The sequence below is a fragment of the Calidris pugnax genome, unplaced genomic scaffold (genome assembly GCF_001431845.1).
Source record: "Calidris pugnax isolate Ruff unplaced genomic scaffold, ASM143184v1 scaffold250, whole genome shotgun sequence".
Classification (NCBI taxonomy): domain Eukaryota; kingdom Metazoa; phylum Chordata; class Aves; order Charadriiformes; family Scolopacidae; genus Calidris; species Calidris pugnax.
In genome coordinates this window covers 1,434,744-1,441,138 of record NW_015090984.1, presented here as the reverse complement: position 1 = coordinate 1,441,138, position 6,395 = coordinate 1,434,744, and positions in this window count along the sequence as shown.

The window sequence follows — 6,395 nt, the reverse complement described above, 5'->3', positions numbered from 1 at the left end:
GGGGGAGAAAGGGCTTGGGAGGGGGGGGAGAAAGGGCTCGGGAGGGCAGGTGGGAAAGAATCGAGTGGTCCCATGTCCCTGCCGCTCCCTGTGGGACAGTTAACGTACGCACTGAAGGAGGCAACGGATATTCCGAAGGGGAAGGGGAGTCAAGCGGCCCTTGCTGGGGAGTAGCCGCCCCCATTCCAGTTGACCCCCCCAACCTTTCTGAAGCGGCAGCGGCCGCTCGTTGTTCTGCTTTATACTGCAGCAGGGCATTAGCAACTGCCCACCACAGCTTCATTAACTTTTTAGCTGATTTATTATCACTTATCACTTCATCAAACAAGTTGTCTCCAAATTTACGCCATTCCTAGTGTTCGAAAACCATATCTGGGTTATCAAAACAACCTCTCGCTACCCCATAAGCTAATAAATCAGGCAACTCCTTTTTACAATCTATACCCTAAATGCTCCGCTTTTCTAAAAAGCATTTGAGCAAACTTCTTTTTACAATCTATACCCTAAATGCTCCGCTTTTCTAAAAAGCATTTGAGCAAATCATACGTCGCTTGTCTTTTCATACCTTCGTCAGCGCTGTTGCAGCCTTTGCAAGACTTCGGCGACGCGTGGCCGGCGGGACCCTCTATAGGTGCTCCCGAGCGCGGGGATTTCCCTTTCGCCTTCACAGGACCCTCTATAGGTGCTCCTGGGCGCGGGGATTCGTCCCTTTCGCCTCCTGCGCTGCTTACAGGACCGGTACCCGGGCTCCGCCAAACCGTGGCTCGCAGGTTCAGCCCTGTACAGGGTCCCTGTTCACAGGTTCCACCCTGTATAGGGTCCTGGCCCCACGTTGGGCGCCATTTGTTGCGACGGAGGGAAGACATGAGCACTCAATATGAGTGACCAGCAAGCTTCCGTTTATTTAGACACACTACCATTCTTTTATGCACACTCATAATTAGCTCATACATATTGCAAAATGAGAGCTCATTATTGGTTAGTTCTAAAAAGACAGTTCCGCCCGAAATTCCTTTCTTACAGTTACATGTTTACCTTATCACAGACATTCTGTTGTTGGACCACAGCTGCCTTCAAGGCCAGAAGAACAACTTCAAGGCCTTGCAGTTATTGGGAGCTAGATAAGCTGAATACGGTGCTTATTAAGCTCTTGCTGGACTAGCTGACCCTTCTCAGCTAACCAGTCTCCCACAGGTATGTCTACATAAAAATCAATCATTTGTGCACTGACAGCTCCACTAGTGCCTTGTAGGATGAATCTTTCAAGGAGAGAAATGGAAATTATTTTATTTTTTTTTTTATTTTATTTTATTTTCCCCATGGAAAACATAACTAATTACATGGCTTTGCAAACATGAGTAGCTAAAGCTATATTAGAATAATTACATTTGGCCATATTTCATGCTCCATTTAAAATGAGTCCAAAATCCAAAGTAGGTGTCCAATTTACATTTCAAAGTAAGAGGAATTTTTAACAATTAGCTTTCCCAGTGCATCATTGTCCTTGTTATTATTTTTTAAACATTTCTTCTCCAGCACAAGCGCGGCTCTGTCAGTCAGCAGCATCTCCTGCATGTGGTGTGGTTGGCTCTTGGCCCCCTAGGGTGGGGACTTGTCCCAAGGAAGTCCAGTTGCCCCCTGCACCACCACATCCACTGTTGGGGATCCCGGCGGAGCTCCCCAGCCAGCCCCTGGTAGAGGCAACCATGGGCAGCATGATGAGTTTTATCTCAGTTTTACAGCAGCATCTTGGTGTGGTTGTTTGTGCCATGTCCCCCACACCTCGCCTGTGCCCCTGCTAAAACAGAGATGTTTTAGCTGGCAAGGAGACTGGTGTGACATGGACAGCAACAGGCACGCTTCTCCCCACAGCTGGCTTTGCTCAACACCACGGATCTCTCTTGTTAGGTCATTCTAACCACAAGACTTTCCTAGCTTCCTCCTTTTTTTTCTTTTTTTCCTATCATAAGCCTTTAAAAACATTTTCCTCTTAAACATGAGCAATCAGGGCTCTAGCGTTACCATATTTTCACCGTTCTTGCTCATTCTTACTTTCTGTGCTAATGTGCAGACACACCTAACTAGTACAGCTCTAAGACATCTTTGCTTGGTCCCTTCTACAATGGTGGTGTCCTGCTCCAAAGTCATCAGAGATGTTCTCAACACACAAGCAGCTGCTGCTGTATTACAGGCACAGTGTTAATGAGACAAGCAAAGCCAGTATTTTCCTCAAAAATACTGCAGATTTATCCTTTGTTTGCTGCATGGGAGCTAAAGAATGGACTAAGGATCCATATATTGTAAACAAGATTAGATGCCTGATGGTCCCAGAAAGTAACTGCTATAAGCCCACGTGCACTGCAGCCAAGAAGAAGTTGAGAAGACATGCTCAGTGCTGTCAGGTGAGATGTCAAGGTAGAGCGCACAAGGGACTTTGCTAATTCTGCTTTTCAGGGATGCTGTGCAAGGGCCATATGATTATAGTTATTACCTATCACAACACATCATTGCTCATATTCCATGAAAACGATGAACAGTGATGCCTGTGGAGAGTGGCTCTCTGTTCTGCCTTTCTCTTTTTCTCTCTGTCTTTCCTCTTTCCTTTGCCTTCTTTCAGCAAGACAAAAATAAAAAAGGTTAGATGATTCATCCATGTCTCTCCTGCACATTTGGTCGGTTTAGTTCAGTTTCTGGTGCTCGGAAGACTTGTGGCAACTGCACTTCTGCTCAGAGCAGTTTGCCATGTGATTCAATGGATACTCTGTTTCACACTCCTTCAGCTGGACATTCACCTGGAATGGAATTCCCTTCCCAAACATTATTTAAAACACCAAAGAAAATGTTACTGTTTGTGATTGCTAATAACTACAGAGAACTTGTCAAAAACTTTTCTGTTTCCTTTCAGTACTCATATTCACTAATGTTGTTCTGCTTTATAGCACTTTGCAGATAGAGGGAGCAGCTACAATATACAGGCTGGGTGAGGAATATATAGGCTGACAGGATTCTAGACAAGTCCGTGCAAAGGTGTATAAGCAGATTTCTCTCTCTTCCATTTTTCCTCTATCTCTGCATGCCAGGAATCCCCAGCATGGACTTTGTAATCCCTCTGCAGGAGAACACGCAGGACACACTATGTTCACACACCCACACCCTGCAACACATGGAGGCATGTGTGTTTACTTGACTCCCGGCCTTCTGCTGTCAGTTTGTGTAATTGCACAAGAGCAATGCAATATTTTTATTACCCAGTGGCTGCAGGAGCAGCATGTGAAAACTTCAGAGAAGTCCAGAAGTAATTATCCTGTTTGAGAGTAGTCTCAGTTCATCTTGTTTCTGAAATACCTATTAACCAGAAATGACCAGTAAACATAAAAGAAACTAGTTGGGCCCTAAAACATCCCAGAAGGATAAGACATGGTGCAGAGACTGTATTTGTCAGCATATATTCAACACTACTGAAAATGTAGCAAGTATTTGGGAAAGAATCAGTTTCCCTAGTGCTGCACAGGAAGACCATACCCTTTGCCAAGGGAGAAAACCATGATCTCTATGAGTAACTCTTGAGTAGCCATTTACTGATAACTCTACCAGAGTGCACCACTGGGACCAGCACTGTGCAGAGAGGGGTCAAACAGGACACTTAGGACTACTTCTTAAGATCAGAATGAAATTGAACTCAGTTTATATAATTTCCCTACAGACTTATAAAAAGTTCTTCACAGAAGAAATAGAGGAGGGTTTGAGGGGAAAATCTGCTCTTCATTTTGCAAACTTTGCACAGTCCTGTTGTATTAAAATTTCCTATTTTGGATTTAGTATTTCCTTAATATGCTATAAAGCTATTAAAAGGAAAGAATCATTCAAGGTTCTCATCTTGTTCTTCCTCACCCCTCCCCAACTTATTTCATCATGTTTTTTTTTAATACTACAACAATTTCCTCCTTTCCCCTCTGCTCCTTTCTTTTCCCATCAGGAACATGTATTTTCCAGTACAGACTGCAAGATACAAGGAACAACAGTTCTGTTTAGCTGAAAACTGCATGCTTTGTCTTTCTGAATATGGGCTGCCCCTTTGTCATATATTTTGGTTTTGTTTTTTTATCATGTTAGGTTTTACTGTGCATTACACTCTACTTACATTTTTCTTTTCATTGCTAGAGCAGTGGTCTCCTCAGTGTTTTAATATTCTTGCTTGAGAGGCTGTCCTGAGCCTTTTTAGAAAAGTTTGCTTTGGAAAAGAGGGTTATACATTCATGCTGTCTCCATGTACTCATTTTCTTAGTCCCCCTCTGATAACTCATATCTGCTGGCCAGCTTCTGTCATGCTGGATGAAGTGTGAAAATCCCAATTACTTTGATGTCTTATAGATTTTGTAAAACTTGGTATCTAGGAAGACACACCACTGGTACTGTATGTAAGGGAAGGCACAGGGAGGTGAGGTATTCTCTCTTCTGGGCATCTCCCCAGAAGCTCAGAAACAGGGGTAAGCTGGGCAGTTGGCCCCGATTACTGTTCCAAGCCAGCCTCTTGACCCCCTGCCCATTCAAGCAAAAAGACCTCAGGGTCATGGGAGGCACTCTAGGTGTTAGAGGGAGAGCAAAATAAGAGATTAATTAAGAGATTAATGACAAAGTGGATACTGGACAGAAATACATGGAAAATATGGCTTCTGTAGAAAGAACAATTTGGTTTCTTACTACACCAGACCCAAAAGTAAAAACTAGATGGTTACAAAACATACCTATTTACTTGGTGCTTTTTTCAGTCTTAATATTTCCTGGTTTACATGATTACAGACTTGCTAAGAAAATGTTAGGAAAAAGGGATATAGTTCAGGTCCTACTTTAAATCTATTAGACTAAGATCATATTCCATGAAGTAACTTTTCAGTATCCTCATGCTAAACTTCACAGTTGCTTCCCACTTAAAGCAAATACCCAGTTGTTGTTTCAATGCATAAGTAACAGGTCTGAAGGCAGAATTATTTTATATAGCTCCTAATTGTTATAACTTGAAATTCCTTTTATGGCCCTGCAGAATCACTGAAGTTTCCCTTGATGCTGTAGAGCTAAACTCACACCAGAAATTAACAACCCAGAGGCTGACTTGGTTTCTGTTCTATACTATCACACATGCTAGTAGAGCAGAAAACGGAATTACACTGTTTAAATGTTCTTAATAGCACAAGTTTTTAAAATCAGAATTGTTACAGCTAATTTTGAATACTTTTAGGGAGTAATTGGCATCTGTACAAATTATGGGGTTTTTACATCCTATCACTTCAGACTAAGAAGCTGGAATAATCATTTGACTTAAAAAAAACTGACAGACTGCACAGACTGCAAAATTTCTAAGTGATAGACCTGAACATGTTTTTTATTCCAGCAGAAATCTCATACAGATTTACCTGTCATTATGGCCTTTACATGTGATCAGGAGATATAGCATTACACAGAAACAGCATAAGGAGTTGTTCATACAAGAGCATGGGATAAAACTCATAGCACAGAGGCCAGTAAAGACAATGATGTAGAACTGATTGCTTGTAAAACAAATGTAAACTGTGATAGCAAAGCCAATGCAGTCAGCCGTTCAGGCTGATTTTGCAATATATTATGCTGACTCATTACTAATTCCAACAAAACAATGAAAATAATTTACTAAAAAAAAATGAAAATAATTTACTAAAATTTTACTACATTAATGCTCTAAAATCCAGCTGTGCATTTCCACATGGGACAATGGAAGACACCATCAGCTGCATTTTCAGATGGGCTTCCTTGCTGACTGAAAGATTTGCAGTAAGATCCTGTATTTTTAATGTAAATGGGGAAAGGTGTAGTCTCATTTCATAAAGTGAGGTTGCTTACTTTTCACCTACACACTCAGAAAATTAATAACACTATTTGAAAAAAAGTGTGCCCTTAGCTTTCTCACGTCAGAAGCACTGTGAATTACAGCAGAAGCTTCTGTTGCCTCCTGGGACACCAGATTCCCACAGTGGAAGAGGCAGCATCCTGCTTACAATAAATCAAGCTGCTATCCCCTGCTTTGTCTTCAAGTACAGTCAGTATAACGAGTATGAGCTCCACAGTAAAACTGTTTAGTCTGCCTAGTTACTGAACAGTCAACAAGGCACAAGGAATTTTGTTCGTCAAGGTCAGCTTTTGATTTGGCCCTGAAATCTAGAAAGAGGCACAACAGAATAAAAACCTGAGTGGAGAAGGGTGCATCTTAAAATTAATTTTCTCCTCCATGACTTCCTTTATTTCTTTCCCCACAACTAGGGCAGAGATGGTGTCTGCAATGGGTCATAAATGACTGTTTTGTACAAGACTGTTTTGTACAACTTGCGCTTCACCACAGCGTGCTCATAAGCTCTCCTTGCAGT